The sequence below is a fragment of the Mustela lutreola genome, chromosome 4 (assembly GCF_030435805.1).
Source record: "Mustela lutreola isolate mMusLut2 chromosome 4, mMusLut2.pri, whole genome shotgun sequence".
NCBI lineage: Eukaryota > Metazoa > Chordata > Mammalia > Carnivora > Mustelidae > Mustela > Mustela lutreola.
The window spans coordinates 117,022,461-117,042,850 of NC_081293.1; the positions used below are offsets into that span (position 1 = coordinate 117,022,461).

The following is a 20,390-nucleotide window of genomic DNA, read 5'->3' on the forward strand; positions in this document are numbered from 1 at the left end:
AGAGACAGAGGGGGGGGGGCAGGCTCCCTGCTGAGCAGAGCCCCGCCCCCCACCCCCCACCCTCCCTTGATGTGGAGCTGGATCCTAGGAACCGGAGATCATGACCTGAGCCGAAGGCAGAGGCTTAACCCACTGAGCCACCCAGGTGCCCTAAATGTTATCATATTTTTATGTGTGCTTTGGTGTCAAATATGTTGGGAAGCACTGTAAATTAATTTGTGAAATTATGAACCAATAGGTCTATCTGAGCAAAAGTCCAAATATGCTGCCCAGAAGCTACATCTGTCCTACATACCTCTTTGGTTTGGCAGAGACAGTGCTGACAATTAAAAAATAACTTATTTTCAACATTAAAAAATTTCACATAAAAATCTAGATATCTGGCTTCTCATGAAAAACTGCTGTGAGGGTGCCTGGGTGGCTCAGTGGGTTAAGCCGCTGCCTTCGGCTCAGGTCATGATCTCAGGGTCCTGGGATCGAGTCCCGCATCGGGCTCTCTGCTCAGCAGGGAGCCTGCTTCCTTCTCTCTCTCTCTGCCTGCCTCTCAATGTACTTGTAATTTCTCTCTGTCAGATAAATAAATAAAATCTTTAAAAAATAAAAAAAAAAAAAAAAAAAAAAAAAAAAAAAAAAAAAAAAAAAAAAAACTGCTGTGAGCTATAACCTCCTTTTGTAGCAGTCAGTCGACAATGAGTCCTAGCTGCTTTTGCCCTTTCCTTTTATTTTTATTTTTTTTTAAAGATTTTATTCAGGGGCACCTGGGTGGCTCAGTCGTTAAGCATCTGCCTTCGCTCAGGTCATGATCTTAGGGTACTGGGATCGAGCCCCACATCGGCTCCATTCTCAGCAGGAAGTCTGTTTCTCCCTCTCCCAGTCCCCTCCTTGTGCTCCCTCTCTCACTGTGTCTCTCTTGGTTAAATAAATAGATTTTATTTATTAATTTGACAGAAAGAGAGAGGGAAATCACAGATGGAGTGATAGGTAGAGGGAGAGCAAAGAGCCCAATGTGGGACTTGATCCCAGGACTCTGGGATCATGCACCACCTGAGCCGAGGGCAGACACTTAATCGACTGAGCTACCCAGGCGCTCCAGACCTTTCACTTTACCTGCTTCTTCTCACCCATGTACGCCCTCCCCAATTCCATCATCACTTGAGCTTCTCTCTACCTTATTGGTGGAATATTCTCTTATTGATAGAATAAGTTGGTGCTCATGCAACCTTCAGACTTACATTGTAAGCACACACACAATGCCTGCTGTCTCAGTAACAATACCCTCAAAAGTATATTTAGAGGGGTGCCTAGGTGGCTCAGTGGGGTAAAGCCTCTGCCTTCAGCTCAGGTCATGAGCTCAGGGTCCTGGGATCGAGTCCCGCATCAGGCCCTCTGCTTAGCTGGAAGCCTGCTTCCCCCCTCTCACTGCCTGCCTCTCTACCTACTTGTGATCTCTCTCTGTCAAATAAATAAATAAAATCTTAAAAAAAAAATTAAATGCAATTTAATTTTTATTATAAAAATACTATTTATCCATCAGAGAAAATTTTTTAAAATGAAAGGAAAAATTAGATATAAGAGATCTTGCTACCCTGAAATCATGTTAATACCTCAGGATGCATTTTTCTGATTTTTTCACATACAAAGCTGCACAGAGCCATACGTAGTTCCAAGTGGGCTTGTATTTTTGTGTACTTCAAAGCCATTGTGATTTTCCTTTGTGTTTAAAACCACGGGTTTTGTTTCATGATGATGATTTCCTATTGAAAGAAATCATCGACTTCTAACTTTATTGTTCAATATATTACATACATCAAACCTTACATATTTTATTTGATATAGAACTCATTACATGCTTAACCTTATATAACATTTCTAACTTCGCTGAACTTGGTTTAAGCTTCTCAGAGAGCACATTAAATGCTTTAGAACTTCATTGGGATCTACCACTCCGTTCTGGTAGAGAGCAGTGTGCTATCACTTTTGTTTTTCACTAGCTCAGATGTCTGCAATAGCCAATTTCAGGTAATTGTCAACTGAGTATGGCCTATAATTTTACCATGTTTGTGTGCGTGTTGAGATGTAGCCGGTTGAAAGACTAAAGAGCAAACACCTCTCCTCCCTGCCCCTCTGAGGTCCGGGAACTAAATGGGCCCCTGGACTTGGAGGATAGAAAAAAGAGAAGTCCAAACTGAGCTAAGATTCTGTCCCCTCTCATTCTGGCCTTCCTACGAGGGCATAGATAGAAATTAAATGTATAGAATGGCAGGCATACAGAAAAATAAGGAAGTACTTCCTGGATGCCCAAGTTTGTGGAGATTAGTCCTTGCTTTGCCTATTGTTCCTCCCTAAGAAAGCCTACTGTGGCAGCCTGCATTTTTCACAGAATTACATTCTGTACATTGCGAATATATAAATAAAATTTTCTAATCATTTTACAGAAGCAGTTGAAAAGGTATACTCAGTAGTTTTCTCTTCTGTTTTAACCGGAACACCTGAAGTTTCAGAGATTTAAATGCCAGTAGCAACCATAGTTTGAGAGGGGAAATCATGAACTCATGAAATTATGAGGGAGGGGGAGGCTTCCTTTTCTTTTCTTTTTTTTTTTAATTTATTATTTTTTTAAGATTTTATTTATTTATTTGACAGACAGAGAGAGAGAGATCACAAGTAGGCATTGAGGCAGGCACAGAGAGAAGGGGAAGCAGGCTCCCCGCTGAGCCGAGAGCCCAATTTGGGGCTCGATTCCAGGACCCTGGGATCATGACCTGAGCTGAAGGCAGAGGCTTTGACCCACTGAGCCACCCAGGTGCACCCCCCCCTTTTTAAGATTTTATTTATTTATTTGACAAAGAGATCACAAGTAGTCGGAGACGCAGGCAGAGAGAGAGAGCGAGAGGGATGCAGGCTCCCTGCTGAGCAGAGAGCCTAATGCGGGACTCGATCCCAGCACCCTAAGATCATGGTCTGAGCCGAAGGCATTGGCTCAACCCACTGAGCCACCCAGTAAAAGAGTATCAGGAAAGGTTGTTGTTTTAGTGGTTCTTTATAGTCAAGGAGAAAATGATGTTTATTATTCGGAGTTATCTGTACTGTTGTGGGTCACATTTCTGTTGTATATTATAGCAGCTTTAGTAGTATTAAATATAATGTGAATCTGTCATAATAATCCCATTTTAAAGTTGTTCCACCTTAAAAAAAAATAGGTGTTCCATGTTGAACTTTACTTTCCTGGATTATTTACATGTTGGTTATTTTAACATACATTTACAGAATGCCTGCTCCGTGCCAAGCACTATGCTAAGTGGTGTGAGAAAAGGACAAATGAGACAGTCCTTCCCTTCCAAGAATCTCAGTGTAGGGAGACTGACAATGGCACTAAATGCAATGATGATATGCAATTTAATTTTTTTAAAGTTTTTTTTTTATTTATTTGAGAGAGAGTGAGTGAGAGCATGCGAGTGCACACACAGGTAGGGGGGAGGGACAGAGAGAAAGGAGAAGCAAAATCCCGGTTGAGCGGGAAGCCCAACACAGGGCTCAATCCCAAGACCTCAGGATCATGACCTGGCTTAACTGACTGAGCCACCCAGGTGTCCCTGAAATGCAATTTGGAGTAAAATGAGTCATGTGATAGGGCATGCACGGGAACACACTGGTGTAACACCCAACCCGAAAGAGTGATTCAAGTTGAAAAAAGGAGATGGTGGCTGAATCTTAATGGATAGTAAGAGCTTCCCAGATAGGAGAAAAGTCATTCCAAGCAAAAGGAGCAGTATGTGCAGTGAAGAGTAATGAGAAACAAGGTGAATTTAGGAAACTAAAATATGGTTCAGCATGACCAAGAAATGAAGCTGGAGAGCGGAAAAGAGTGCTGGCAGGTGAGGCTGAACAGAGGGGCAGATCACAATGGATCTTATAAGTCACACTAAGGGTTTACATTTTATTTTCAAGTTAACGGAAATTCACCTATGGCTTGTTAAAAGAGGAGGATTGTGATCAGACTCATGTTTGAGAAGGTCAGCTTGTTGACAGGATGGAGAATCAATACTGAAACCTGGAAGAGCAGCTGGGAGCTGGTGCAGTTGTCAGGTAAGGACAACGGTGTGAGTCTATGCAGTCACAGTGAAGACATGGGAAAGAGGTTGCAACTGACGATGTTCAGGACATAGGTTGCGTGAGAACTGAAAACTTCCCAGATGTACGAAACGGAGGACTTTCTGTTCACGGACATGAAAAACACTCGTGAAAACGTTCGATCTCCTTCATTGGTGCAAAAATCAGATTAAAGCACCTAAGAATCATTCTTATTTTTGAGTCTTGAAGGTTTAAGTGAAAACTGTTTCATCCTCTTGAATAAAAAAGATCCTGATGGTCTTGTTTCAACCTTCTGTACATCTTTTTCCGAATCATAAAACCACCATTTGCTGAGAAGGTGACAAAAAAATGGGGATGTGGTTCTTGAGAATAGCACCAATTTCACATGTCTGTCACCACAATCTACTACACCTGTTCAGACACCCACTGCCTGTCATTATTAATAGCCTTTTGCTTTCTCCATTTTCCATTCAAACCTGATTTCTTAAAAAAAATAGGTTGACTACCAAATTGGGTGAGTCAGTTTTAAAGTCATTCTTTGGGTTAGCGGAGTTTCGGTTCTCAAATTTGTTTTAAATAATGAATTATCCTAAATGTCCAAAAATGTGGTTGAGTAATACCATCAATGCATCTTAAATGTATTGGAAGGCAGCAAGGGAATTGTAATGCAATATGAGTTTAAATTTAGGACTCAAGTCATGTACTATGATAGGTATGATTTGAAGGAAAATGTAATTGCTAATGTCAACATAAATTTGAATCAAAGGGAAGAGACATTGCTTAACAGACTTCATAGATGGGCGCCTGGGTGGCTCAGTGGGTTAAGCCGCTGCCTTCGGCTCAGGTCATGATCTCAGGGTCCTGGGATCGAGTCCCACATCGGGCTCTCTGCTCAGCAGGGAGCCTGTTTCCCCCTCTCTCTCTCTCTGCCTGCCTCTCCATCTACTTGTGATTTCTCTCTGTCAAATAAATAAATAAAATCTTAAAAAAAAAAAATTTATAAAAAAAACAGACTTCATAGATAAAAGTTGTAAAACATAATATTGCATTAGCTAGAAACTTTGCAAGCTTATTGAATAAGCTCATTATCATATGAGATATATCAGTATGCTTTTTATTAGAACCACTTTTTTTCCATATGCCCTTGAATATAATATTAAATTGCTGTTGTTATAACAAAATACTTAGAATTCTATTACCAGTGGCACTTAATGGTAGTACTAAAGAATTATTGCTAAATGGAGTTTGGGAAATTTCTGACTCCACTAACAATGATATGAGACTCAGAATGTCCAAGACAGAAATTTGGGCCTTGTGGTTTTTTTCCTCCCCTAAGGTTTTGGGTCTTGGTTTACACAATAAGTTCCTGTAACTTGAATTTACAGAAGGAACCACAGAGATTATCTTGATGAACCCCCTAATATTAAGGAACTGAGCACCAGAGGATTATTTGATACAACCAATGAGACAAAACTGGTCGATAATGGCCCTAGAATATAGACCAGAGCTCTCCTCAAGCATTCCTGCTGTCTCTTCCATGACCTTATCACTGACATAGTTGAACCAGAGAATTTCCAACTACAGAAGGAAATCTTTTTCATAAAGGTAATAACCATCCTCTAAATTATACTACATTTTATTTAAATTCTGATTTTCTTATCTGTATTCAGTGTGCTTTAAAGGAAAATAAATTCAAATAATTACATGTGTCAAATTTCAACTAGATGGGTTTGGCGGTTATGGGGAGACATAGTCTAAAGGATGAAGCTTTTTAAATTTAGAAGAATTTCTTTCTTTGGAGTAAAAACAGCATAAATCAAAGTTAACCATGTCTTGCTCAAAGAGATCAGAAATTCTGTGTTAATTATGATACGGCTGAGAGGTGATCAGCACCTGTGGAGCCTAAGCTGAGTTGTTCCATACAATCTTACAAAGCCCAGCAAGCTTTTATTGATTTTGTGATTTTCAGAAGTTTTAATGATGATGTTCCTGTAATCATGAAAAATCTACAGCAAAGAGAAAGAGGAGGCCTGGCCAGAAACTGCATCAGGGGTTTTCGATGCAGCCCCAAACGGGTATATTCTCTTCTTTCTACCTCTTTGTTTCTTCCTCTTATCACGAAATACAGAAAAAAATGGAAGAGACAGTCATAATAAGGGGACATGACATGTAATGAGTGCTGGGAATGTGCTGGAAATCCTGGTCTTCCTAAGCAATATTTAGTTGGAGTTATTTGATTTCTGGCCTTTAAATTCTTTTTACAAATTTGTGTTGAGAGTGCTAACAATTGAGGAACACTTGGCCGCTCAGTCGTGTTCATTTTCACATGGGCTGGGTGGGGCCCTGTGCCAAAGGAAGTTCAAAGCCATAAAACAATTACTCATGCCCTTGTGGCTGAGCCATTGTGATTCAAGCAGCAGGCTGTCCAGAAGACACACTTACCTTCGGAATCGAAGTCACACTGATAAGTCCTTTCATAAAATGGCGGCTACTCCTCGTCAGTAAGGGAAGGGAACTGACATTTGGACACCTGCAATGTTTTACATGTTTCCACATTCTCACAATAGCCCTGTAATAAATGTATTACCCCACTTCACAGATGAAGGAAGAAGTTCTGAGAAACGAAGAAAGTTGCTCAAGGTCACGCAGCCAGAAGACCGGTCTGTTTCAACTCAAAATTCAGGTCCGCTCCATCGTGCTCTCCTTTGTTCCCAATCTAGGAAGAGGTGCTTGGTCTCAGAATCTCCATACAGAGTAAAGATATATTGCAAAATCCCATGTCCTGTGGATATGAAGGGAGTTGCCCTTGCTACGACACCATATTATGCCTCTGTGCATTTTATCTGAAAAATCTGCTGGCTCTCTTTCACTTCAAATAGCCAGAATGTATCTCCGTGATGAACTAACTCTAGGGTAGGTGTTAACGAAATGCAATTTGATGATGACTGTGGGAACACTTGCTTCCCAGCCAACAAACCAGACCTAGGCCCAGTTTCAGCGCGCCAAGATTGGCAGTTGCCAAAGCAAGTGATGACAGGGGGCCAAGGCAGATGTTATTTTAAATTAACAGGGGAGACTGTAGGCCAGGAAAGAGTCATAAGATGTCTCGGGCATACGCTGAAGTATACTTTCAAGTCATCTAACATCACTGACTGAAACAGGCCGTCTGAAAAGTAACAGGGTTCTGACTAAAAGAGCCACAGAGACCAGCCCGCTGAGCTCCCAGGCAGATCTGGTTTTGTCATTAGTAGTTTCGCTGCTATCTAGCTAAGCAGTTGAGCTGGCTTTCACATGCTGAGCGATGGTGTAAGACGGAACATTAGGTCATGGCCAGTTGGCCAGAGCCAGTCAAGTGTGTTCCACATTTAGAGAAGAGGAAGAATTTCTGGGTCTCTGCCCCCTTAAAAAGCCACAGGACAAGCTAGCCTCAATCAGAATGACAACGTCTTGGTTTTACTGACCCTACACCCACATGGAAACTATTTCTAGCACCATTTAGGCCTCATTTTTATATTATTCAATTTGAGAAAGTATCAGTAGCAGAGTATTTTCATCATATTGACAAAGATGAATATGAAAGACCTGCCGAATTCTTTCAATTCACACGCATTAGGGTACACATCACCAGTGCAAATTATCTCCCAAATATGCTGATCACAAAATACAGTGGTGTACTGAAGGGGCTAAAGTACATATGTGTTAAAACAGAAATACATAAAAACAGAAAACTTTTTACTGAAAACCAAAGGACCTGCAAACAGCATTTTAAAACAGGAAAAATGTTCACTGTCACAGATAATCACAGATGTGCAAAGTAAAATTGCAATGAGATCACTTTTTTTAATCTTTGGGATTAAGAAATTATAACATTCAATGCAATAAAGGATACTGTGAGACAGGCTTTCTCATACTGATCTGATAAAGACATAAATTGCTATGAGCTCTCTGGAAAGTAATTTACCAGTATATTTCCAAGGCCCTAAAACGTTCATATGCTGCCAAAAATACAGTGGTATCAGAAATTCTGGGGGTGGGGCCAAGCAATCTGTGTTTTAACAAGCTAGCCAAGTGATTCTGATGCACATTTCTGTTTGAGAACCACCGCCCAGTGGACTCTCCTTCCCTCCAATGGTTAATGACCATCTATAGGCTGATGAGACCTACTATATCTACATCTGTGCCCCAGATGTTTTTCTGAATTCCAGGCCCATAGAACCTACTACCCACTTGATATTTCCTATTGCTGTCTCATAGATACTTGAAAAATAAGTAAGTTTAACATTAGGTTTAGATATTTTGCCCCTAAATATTCTCTACTGACATGGATTCCAATCTCCCTAAATAGCACTATTACTTCTACTCAAGTCAGTAACCTAAGCTCATCCTTGACTGCCCTACCTTCTTCTACCTCATTCCCACATCCAATCAAGCACTATTTCCTAAAGATATCATATATTGCTATGGATTGAATTGTGTTCCCTGAACTCCTTTGTTGAACCCCTGACCCCCAGAGTGACTAACTGGAAACAGGGGCTTTAGGAGGCAACAAAAGTTAAATGAGTTCATTTATAAGAGGAAGAAAGAAAAAGATCTCTGTCATGTGAGGACACAATATAAGCCATATGCAAGCTAGGACTAGAGCTTTCCACCAGAAACCAACCCTGGTAGACCTTTTAATCTGGGATGATTAGCCTCCACAACTGTGAGAACATAAATTTCTCTTGTTTAAGCCCCCCAGTCTTTATTACATATTTTATTATAGCAGCTTGAGCAGACTAAGACAGGTATCTGTGAATCCTTTCCTGCTACCATCCTTGTACAGACCATTTTCATCTCTTGCCTACATAGACTACTGCAATATCCTTCTAGCCGTTTTCCCTTAAGATCAGTTCTACCTACTTCCTTCCAGCCGTTCTCTGTACCCAGTTAGATAGATATCATCAAGACGGGTTTCTATTTAAAATCCCTCAGTGGTGGGGTGCCTCAGTAGCTCAGCGGATTGGGCATCCAGCTTTTGATTTTGGCTCAGGTCGTGATCTCGGGTTCGTGGGATCTAGCCCTGCATCCGTCAGGATCCGTGCTCAGCAAGGATCTGTGCTCCCCTCACCTCTGCTCCTCCTACCCTCTCTCTCATAAATAAATAAATCTTAAAAACAACAACAACAACAACAAAAACCTTCAGGGGCGCCTGGGCGGTTTAGTCAGTTGTTAAGCATCTGCCTCTAACTCAAGTCATGATCCGGGGTCATGGGATCAAGCCCCACGTTGAGCTCCCTGATCAGCAGGGAGTCTACTTCTCCATCTCCCTCTGCTGCTCCACTTGCTTGTGCTCACTCGCTCCCTCAAATAAAACAAAATCTTAAAAAATCCCTTAGTGGCTTTCTACTACCTTTCAGATTAACACCCAATACTTAACATAGATATGTCAGGATGATACAAGAAATATTAACTGATGGCCTCTAACCCCACCCCAATGTACTGATCCCTTGTCCTTCCCACTCTAGACACTTGCTGCCCTCAGTATTTGCGCTGCCTCACAAGCAACCTCCTGGTCAGCCTACCTTTTAGTGTCACTTTCTGGTCACACTGGAAAATACTGGGCTGCTCCCCACAGCCCTCTGGGGATCACCTTCATCTTCTAGGTTCCTTTTCTCAGGTACCCTAGGCAGGTGTTTGGCTTTACTCTCACTTAGTAAGCATATGGTCCCAATTTTTCTACTGTCCAGCCTATTATTTTATTTTATTTTTTTGGCTTGGACTTAGCCAAATATTTAAAGTTTCTGTTATTGATTTTCTTTGAAGTACTTCCTCCACCTCTTAGGGGAATAATCTTGGCTTATAGCCCAAGTGGTGGAGGGTTGACAGTTAATAGTAATACTGGCATTAAAAACACATCAATTAATAACTTTACAAATTACTCCCGTGCATTGGCTAGAAAGCCTTGTACAATTCAGTCTCTATCAGTAGCTCACTACTCTCTCCAGCTTTGATGGGGAAAAGCCATGTTGACTTTCAGTTTCTCAAATAGCCCAGGCCCTCTCCTACCTTTGGGCCTTTACATGTTGTGGCCCATGGACCTGGAATACATTTTTTGCCTTTCCCTTTGCCTAGTCACCTTTTATGTCTCAACTTAAACACCATTTCCTTAGGAAGAACATCCTATACAAGGTTAGGTCTCCTGTCGTACATTCCCAACATACTCAGGATTTTTTTCAAGTTGTAGTTTATGTACTTGTAAATTACTTACAACTTTTTTTTTTAGTGTCTACCTTCCCTGCTAGGCCATAAATTCCATGTGTCTGTTTTCTCTAATACAACCTCGGTATCTAGAATATACTAAGAGTTCAATGAATATTTATGACTAACCCCTGGCAAAATTAAATAATTATAGGGTAGATTTCAGAATTAGGGTTCTGGTACCATATCAGTTTACTTTCAGTATGCCAAGATTGCAAAACATGTTTTTGTTTTTAAGTGTTCATTTGTAACTACTCTTCTGAATGAATGAATCAGGATTTTATCAGACTTGCAAAGACATTTGTTTGCTCACATAGAATGATTGTCCTTAAACCCTAGCTTTAAACTTTTATCTCCATCAAAACAGTCTCACTGTTCTCATGGAACCTAGGCAACATGTTTAGAATGAGTAAATGGTATATATTTGATTTCAATCAAGTATAGTTACATTTCTGAAATACTTTTTCTGCATAAGATTTCACTCAAAGAGGGGCACCTGGGTGGCTCCGTTGGTTAAGCAACTTCCTTCAGCTCAGGTCATGATCCTGGAGTCCCCGGACTAAGTCTGCATTGGGCTCCCTGCCCGGCGCGGAGTCTGCTTCTCCCTCTGACCCTCACCCTTCTCATGCTTTCTCTCTCTCTCAAATAAATAAATAAAAACTTTAAAAAAGAAAAAAAAAAAAAGATTTCACTCAAAGAAAGTTTGAAAACCACTCCTAAACAGTGACTTTAAGTCCTAGAGAAGAAACAGAACTTTTACAGTGGTTTGGAAGAAAAAAATAAAGAGTTCTCCTTTACACAAAGACCTGCGAAACATTTACATTTACTGTTATATCTGCAGTTTTGGGTTTTAATCTCTTCTCTTACATTTATCCTTATAATTTTTCCTTCCCCAATTTACATACCTAATGTATATTTGTCAGCAGGGTAGAGGAAAGGGAAGGAAGGACTAAGGGAGAGAAAAGGAGAGCTCTAAGGGAAAGAGCTGGATCTTAGGCATCTCCTAGGTGACCTATAACACTGGTTATCTTACCATGAATCTTCTCACCTTTCCTTTTACCCAATTTGGTAAAAAATACAAAATATATTTGATTCCATGTCATATTGGAAAGACACAAATAGATGTATGTCATCTTCAGGACAATCATGGTTGTACCACACTCCAGAAATAATTTAGCTGCAGCAGTGATTCTCTGAAGTCCACACAACAGAGAATCCAACCCACTAATCAACCCTCAGACATGAATCATCAATCCATTACAAGCTGCCAACAATATATCATCTTCGTTTGGATGTCAAACCCGACATGTCTCAAGTGGAACTCATTATTTCCTCCACAAACAGGTTTCCCTTCTTAATTTTCCTCTTTGAACCAGTGCTACAATCAGAATCATAGTCATCCAAATTTACAACCTAGGGGCTCCCTTTATTGTCTCTCTTTTCTCATCCTTCACAGAACAGGGAAAAGGGAAGGAGTTAGACCCTAATCTCTGTCCTAACCACTCAAGTGGTTTACACACTAACATCGCAGAATTGTCAAGGTCTAGTATAAGGCCCAAGTGGGTCACAATGCCCTGCTGAGAGTGTTAAAAATGTAGACTTCAGCTCTATCTCAGACCTACTCTTTCAGGGTTGAGTTGGGGAATCTGCATGTTAAATGAGCTCCTCAGGGGACTTCTTAGGCCAAATAAACAGAATCAATGCTCTAAAGGAAATGACCCAGTTACAGGAAGTCACAGTGCGGAGGAGGAGCAAGGGGAGTAAGACACCCTGTCCAAAGGACACAGAAAGAGGGACTAGAGTCCGAAGCAGGTGAGTGGAACACAGAGGCAGAGCAAGGGGAGTAAGACACCCTGTCCAAAGGACACAGAAAGAGGGCCTAGAGTCCGAAGCAGGTGAGTGGAACACAGAGGCAGACAGAGTAGACAGTATGTCAGGGTTTAATTGTTCTGAAGCCACCATTTAGATCTGTCTATGAATAGCCTTCACCAGGGTAAGAGACTCCAGTTCACCAGAACCAGGACCAGTCAGAGCTTGCCAGAGACCAGTTCTGAAAAGTAAAGCACACAGAGGAGAAATAGTAGCAACTCAAGCAGCAACTCCAGAGCTATCACTGCCCCACATGTTAACAGCTGGTTGACAAGAAAGAGATGTAGGGAAAAACGGGAGGCTGATAGGAGGCTGGGAAGAATGAGGGGCCTCATCTGTGTTAGTCAAGATTTGGTTGCCAATAAAAGAAGCTATTCTAGCTAATTTAAACTCAAAGGTATTTATACAGAACTACGTGTTTATAAAACAGTTGGAAAGCATGGAGAGACAGACTTCAAGATGAGCTTCCAGGAATAATCCCCAGAAGTGCCCACCTGTGCAATGGTCAGAGAACTGGGGAATGACCAGAAAGCTGAGCAGTAAGGAAATAGCAGCCTCAACTCCTGGCTCCAGGCACATTGCTTCAGGGCAGATCCATGCCCATCAAAACGGATGTCCCTGGCACCCACAGAAATAGGTGCCAGACTCTGGAGCCTCCTCTACATTGCCAGAGAAAAACCAGAGTCTCCTTATCTCTGCTTGCTAGTGGAAACAGCAGAAAGCGCCACCTCTGTCTCACTTCTGCCTTCCAAATATAACTTTCATATGTCTGCTTTGGCAAAAGCTGGGCCACATATGGAATCTGAGGAAGTCTGGGAAATGGAAGCTCTAGCTCTCTGTCCTCTAGCATGTTACAAGGGGAGAGAGGTGGAGTAGTATGCGCCATACATCTCTCTTGGCATCATACTTAGCCATAAGCTTCTCTACTAAACCGGAAGCTATCAGAGGCCAGGGACCTGATACTAACTGTTTCAGAAGTCTCAGCACTTAGCAGAGTGTCTGATGAATAGGAGGGCAAGAGAGGGAGGGAGGAAGGGTGAGAAAGGTGGGTAGCAAGGAGCTCCAGACCAGGTCCAGGCAGAGTCTACAGATAGAAAACATCGGAAAATTCTGTTTGGGCAATATTTAAAATTGAAAATGAAATGAAGCAAGGGCTGATACTAATAATTCTTATTTCTTAGTAGCTTTTGAATTCAGTCTGCTTCTCTTCATTTCCATGAATATGAACTTGATACAGTTCAAATTCCTTACATCTGGAAAAAAATCAATTGTCTCCTAACTGGTGGCCTACCCAATTTCTCTCCATTCCTCCCCATTATACACACTGATCTCTGACTGGTTTCCTAAAATAGTGGTCTTCAAACTTTTTACTTGCAAACACTTCCAAAATAATTATGTAAAGCTTTGTATCTTCTGGCACATTATTAAGCTGACATCCAAAACTTTTTATCTCAAGTTAAAATACTTGCAAAGGATGTAACTTCCGGGGCACTGTAAATATTATCATTAAAAAATATATACATACCTAACACCACTTACAAGATACACTGAATAGAATCTAAATACCACATCATCTATTTTTTCAAAAATACACAAACAAGTTGTTCTTTAATAATCAGAGATTTTGCATCTTTCCTTTCTCTCCTTGAACTCATATTTCTATTCTGCTTCTACCAAAAACCTCCATCCTAATATGACATATTTTTATTCTTCAAAGACTTTGGTCAATTACCTTATCACAACAAAAGGCATGTATGTTGAAATTGTATTTTTTTATTTGTGGTGACCATGAAGTTGTATTTAAAAATTATTATGGATCAAGTTATCTCAACTACTATTAGCATACTACTGATGAAAACAAATGGGTTGTATTAAAAATTTTGCTAAGTAATTAGACAGAAAAATCACATTCTTTATTTTAGATGCATCTTAATGAGCTGGATGGGGACTGGCTAGTTTTGCAAAAATTATGTCAAGTATCTAATTTTTGTGAAAATTAGGTCAGGTATCAATTTAGCCATATTTCCTTACTACTTGTGGCTAAATTAAGACAGGGTTCAACATCAGTTTTACACTCCCACCTTTTTGTGTTTTGAAAATGTTGAGAAAAAAACTGTTTATGTAAATAGGTTGGTGGGGATAGAAGGAGCTTTGTCCCAACAATGCCCTCAATTCCTTGCACTTTCAGCCATATGCCAAAAATCATGGGGAAACCTAGCACCAAATTTTGTTTTTAATTATCAGTTGACAACTGATTATAGATATTCTTGCGATTTTACTGAAAGCAAAGTAGGAAACCATCTAACTACAAAAGAACTTGTTATTCATTCATCAGTATGACTCCCTTTCTCAACACTGATACCAATACCGATGCTATATTAGAAACATATTTCTAATTATATCAGTGGGGTACAGAGGTTTTTCTACTGTAGGATAATATGCTATAGAAAGATTAGGGTGATAAGGGGGCCTCTCTTCTTTAAAATATGAGATAATGAGGAATGGCTGTGCAGAAGCAGAGCTGGAAATATATCCTCCATGTTTTAAAAATTATCTTCTTCGCTTTATTGATGAGTAACTTACAAATAAAATAATTAGATATTTAAAATGTACAATGTGATGATTTGCTATATTATACATTGTGAAAGGATTCACTCCACTGAGTTAATTAATATATCCATCACATCACTTTGTGTGTGTGAGACCATTTAAGTTCTCTCTAAGCAAATCTCAATTGTACAATGCAGTGTTATCAACTACTGTCATATTACGCATTAGACCTGCAAACCTTGTTCATCTTATAACTGGAGTTTGTGCCCTTTTACCAATCTCCCTCTATTTCCATCACTTTCCAGACACTGTAAACTACTTGCCTACTCTCTGTTTCTATGATTTTATTTTTTAGATCCCAGATATACAGGATGCCATGTAATATGTGCCTTTCTCTCTTTGGCTTATTTCCTTACCATTATACCCTCTGGTCATCTAGATTGCTGCAAATGAAGGGATTTCCTTCTTTTTTAAGACCGAATAATATTGCACTGTATATGTAGACATATACCATATTTTTTTGATCCATTCACAAATAATGAACACTTAAACTGTTTCCCCACCTTGGATATTGTAAATAACACTGCAATAAACATGGGAGTCCAGTTATCTGTTCAAGACAGTTATTTACTTTCCTTTAGATATGTACCCAGAAGTGGAATTGTTGGACCACATGGTAGTTCTAGTTTTAATGTTGTGAGAAACCTCCATACCATTTTCCACAGTGACTACACCAGATTACATTTCCACTAACAATGAACAAGTTTTCCCTTTTCTCCATGTCTTCACCAACACTTGACATCTCTTCTCTTTCAGAGGACAGCCATTCTAACAGGTGTGAGATAATATCTCATTGTGGTTTTGATTTGCCTTTCCCTGACGATTAGTGATGTTGGGTACCTTTTCAAAGTACCTGGTGGCCATCTGCATTTCTTTCTTGGAAAAGTGTGTATTCATATCCTTTGCCTATTTTCTAATTGGGTTATTTCCATTCTTGCTATTAAGTTATATGAATTCCTTATTTATTTTGGATATTAATGCCTTACTGGGTATGTGGTTTGCAAATATTTTTCTCACATTCCATAGGCTGCCTTTTCATTTTGGGGATGGTTTCCTATGCTGTACAGAACCTTTTAGTTTTATTAGTCTCACTTGTTTATTTTTGCTTTTGTTGACTAATTAAAAAAAAAAATCATTGCCAAGATCAGTTTGAAAGAGCTTCCCCCCCTGAGTTTTCTTCCAAGAGTTTTACAGTTTCAGGCCTTACAGCCAAGTCTTTATTTATTTATTTTTTAAAGATTTTATTTATTTATTTGACAGAGAGATCACAAGTAGATGGAGACAGAGACAGGCAGAGAGAGAGAGAGAGGGAAGCAGGCTCCCTGCTAAGCAAAAAGCCCAATGCAGGATTCGATCCTAGACCCTGAGATCATGACCGAGCCAAAGGCAGCGGCTTAACCCACTGAGCCACCCAGGCGCCCCCAGCCGAGTCTTTAATCCACTAACTCCACTTGAGTTGGTTCTGGGGAGGGTGTTAAGACAGGGGTCTAGTTTCATTCTTTTGCACATGGCTGCCAAGTGTTCCCAGCATCACTTATAGATGATACTATCTTTTCTGCTATGGTCTTGTGGGTCTTATGGATGTCAGCTCCATTGACTTTCAAAGGTGGGTTTTTTGGGGGCCAGCCAAGTAGAAGTCTTACGAGTGGGGCACTAAATGTGGAGTCCAAACCCTTCACTCTTCACGGAGAAACTGGGAGTTAGGAGTGCAGAGAGTGGGGGGAGGTTTATGGCAAGAGTGTGTCTCAGCCTTTCCTACCTGTTTTGATGTGGGTATTTTCTTGCTCATCTGATGTGTAGAAGTTGCTTAGCTAGTTTCTGGGTCTCTTTCAGTAAGAGCTGCTCCATGTGTAGCTGTGCTCTCAGTGAGTCCATGGGAGAGGGGAGCTCAAGAGCCTCCTATGTCACCACCTTGGTCCCCTCTCCAGAAGTTATTTCTTCAGATCAATTTTAAGGAATGCTAAGGGAAACGGAATATTCAAAACCTCCATTCCCTTAAAGCTCTCCTTGGCCTTTATATCTTCTGTAAAGTCTTCCTACATGATAGTATAGATAAAGGTAAAATTTGAAGACTGATATCCTAAAACAACTTGCCTAATTAGTATCTCCTTGTTGGCAAAACAAAACAAAACAAAACAAAACCTCACACTTAAAAAAACAAAAACAAAACAAAAATTAAAAGGATGAGAACAACTTTAAATCAGTATTTTAAAAGAGCTTAGTATTAAATGATAACCAGTAAACTTATGTGCAATGTTATCGTTCTAAGAACTGACAGATAGTTTTGCACTTAATATTTCTAAAATTCTGCCCAAAATGTAGGACTTCTTTTTGCACAAGAAGCTGTTGTTAAATCAACAGTGTATCTTACAACTTGAGAAAACAGACTTCTAAAGACTGTCGCGGGCAGGAGTGGAGTGGTGGTTTATTGTTCTTCTTGCCATCCCATAGCCAATTGGAAACTTCCCCTAAAGCTTAGCTGTGAGTCGTTACTGTGTACTAGACAAGTACACAGTACCTGTGCCCAGGCCTTGTGCCCAGGCCTTGCTTCCAGTGATCTGTTCTGGAACGTGTGTGGTGAGGGGCGGCTCTCCAAGCATTCCAAACGATATGTGTGCAAATGAACCTTAGTCACACTTTGGGATACTTTCACCTAAAGGCAAAGGGTCCTGGAAAATGTATAAATTGAAATTTGTAGAGGTGATTTATGAAAGGAAAGTGTTAATTAAACATAATTTGGGCCAAGGAGACCACTACAAAATGCATGTATTATGAGTCCAGGACTGACTCAAATAGGAAGACCACAACCCTGCCCCAATTGTTCATCTCCAGTGGATCTCTGAGGTCAGAAGGTGAGCTCAGACTGGTGAGTTTGCTCGGTGCTCTGGAGTCTGTGGGCTCTCCCAGGGAAGAAGAGGACCCACTGAGTCACCTTACCATCTCTATAACAAAGCATTTTGTATGTTGGAGAGGCTCTGAAGACATCCCATTCTATAAGCTACTCTGCAGACTAAACAGTTTAAATGGCAGAGAGACCTGACTTCAACAAGATCTTTACTGTCCAGGAATGCCTGGAGTTCTTAAAAGTTTTTTTTTTCAATAGGTGGAGGAGGGAACTTATAAAGAGGACAAACAAGTCATTGTAACTTGATACATTGTAATAGAAAAATATCTCTATATTTACATTTGATAATATTTATTCATTAGTGTTCATAGTGCAGAAATACTGTAAAATTAAGAACAGGGACGCCTGGTTGGCTCAGTCATTATGTGTCTGCCTTTGACTTGGGTCATGATCCCAGAATCCTGGGATCAGCCCCGTGTGTCAGGCTCCCTGCTCAGTGGGGAGCCTGCTTCTCCCTTTCCCATGCCCCCTGCTTACGTTCCTTCTCTCTCACTGTCTCGCCCTCTGTCAAATAAATGAATAAAACTTTAAAATAAAATAAACTTAAATAAAAAACAACGATGAGCTAAAATAAGAAGTCAGGCACTCTTTGGGGTAAAAGGTAGAATTTTTAGTATACATTAATTTCTTGTTTTACAGTATATATTTAGTTGCCTACGTAGTTATCTTTAGAATTCCCAAAAGACTGTTTATCAGCATATGAATATATACTAAAATTCTTTATAGCAAAAGGTATTAGAGGTCCTCATAAAAAACTCAAGATTCTCTCAACCTACGGAGGGGATAGTGAACTGATGACATTGAAGTATAGGTGCATCTTTATTTAATTAATTAATTTATTTATTTAATTTGACAGAGAGAGATCACAAGCAGGCAGAGAGAGAGAGAAGGAAGCAGGCTCCCGGCTGAGCAGAGAGCCCGATGCGGGGCTTGATCCCAGGACCCTGCAATCATGACCTGAGCTGAAAGCAGCGGCCTAACCCACTGAGCCACCCAGGCGCCCCTACGTGCATCTTTATATTTGTGAAAACGATTATGCCTTTCCAACCCACAAGTTCAAGATGAAGGGTGACTATAATGTGATTTTTAAAAAACCTTTTATTATTCAAAGTTTTGAACATGTGCGAAAAAAAGATGTGCAGGACCAAATACAATGAACCTCATATGGCTGCCCTCGAATTCATTTGTACTCCCCACACTGCCCTCTCCTCCCACCACTGGATTATTTTAAAGCACATCTCACCTTAGTATTTCAGTATGCATCTCTAAAATATGATTTTTAAAGAGATATAACCACAATATCATTTTCACACCCAAAAATGAACAATATGTGACTATTTTAAAATATACTAGAATTTGCATATCCAAAGGAGTGTTCTCCGAGAATCACCTTAAAAGGCTATAAAATGATGTCAGCACTTCTCAAAACATTTTTGGAATACCTCTCAGGATTATTTTCAGAATGTGCAACATATTCCTCAATCATCCCAAATGATGACAAATCTTTACTCCTCAAGGATAGACTTGACTTGAAAACAGTCACAAGTCTTTGGTAATAAACCCCAACTGATAGGAAGAATAATCAGCCTAGGCAAACTGGTTTTTTAAAGAGAGTAATAGACACTGAGAGGCACAAGGTGTGTCCCGTTCATGAAAAGAGTCTGATGCTCATAAACTAGCCGAGAAATCACCTACTCAACAGCCAGAGATGCTGGGTGAGAAAGAAAGCTCTGTTGTATTGGGGGCTAAAGCAGGAGTAAAACAGGAGAATGTGAGAGGCAGCTGAGAGCCAGCCAACTGGTGAAAGAAAGTTATGCTTAATCTTTGTACCCTAAATTCCAGTGATTCCAGGCCACTTTCAGGATTTATCTTGCATTTCAGGCCTCTGTGCTTTTGCAAACAATGTTCCCTGTGATTGGAATGTCTACTCCCACAGGGGAAACCCACTGAGTGAATCTGTAGTCATCCTTTAAGACCTTGGTCAAATATTACCACATTTCTTGCCTCTCTCTCTCTGGTACAAGAGGTCATTGCATTGTCTGGTCCTGGTGGTCCTTTGTAAATATCTCTTTTAACAACCTCTGATGACTTCATGATTATTCAGATATGTATAAATTTCCCCAATGGGACTGGGAACATCATGACTATATCTTGGGCACACAGTGACTAGTACATAGTAGGTCTTCAGTAATCATTTGTTCCCTACACAGACACAATTAATAATCTGCATATCTTTACATGTTTTAGAACCCAAAATTTCCTCATAATGCAGCAAAGAAGTTGCAGGCTCAAAATGTTATAAAACAAAACAAAGAAGGAAAAACCTTATGCAAGACCAGTTTTTGTAACAGAAACCCTAGAAGTTTCATATGTTGAAGTGGAAAGTTACAACACAGAACTGCCCAAAGAAATGGTAGCGATTTCTTTCCCTCTTTTTAAAAATAAAATTTCCCAGTCCATTTTTTGGGATTGTAACTTTTATTTACTTACTTACTTACTTACTTATTTTTGAGGGCTAAATACTTGAGATTTAGCAAATTAAGCATCAGTTAAAACCGAGTTCAAACTTAGTTGATCCACGTGCTTCTCAAAATAAATTTGGAAGGCAGAATAAAACACATAAAAAATGAATCATCTACTTCAAAGGAAATAGATGACTGACCCTTAAGGTCATCAT

The 20,390-nt window shown here is 40.0% G+C and overlaps 1 long non-coding RNA gene across 1 annotated transcript in view; it reads right to left on the reverse strand.

Annotated features, from left to right (window-relative positions):
- Positions 1-657: 657 nt before the first annotated feature.
- The window catches only part of LOC131829298 (uncharacterized), a 73,289-nt gene continuing 53,556 nt past the window's right edge, over positions 658-20,390 (reverse strand). The window contains exons 2-3 of the long non-coding RNA XR_009352812.1: positions 6,535-6,808; positions 658-4,421 (exon numbers count right to left, since the gene is read on the reverse strand). This is a non-coding gene — a long non-coding RNA (uncharacterized LOC131829298). The remainder of the gene's footprint in view (positions 4,422-6,534; positions 6,809-20,390) is intronic.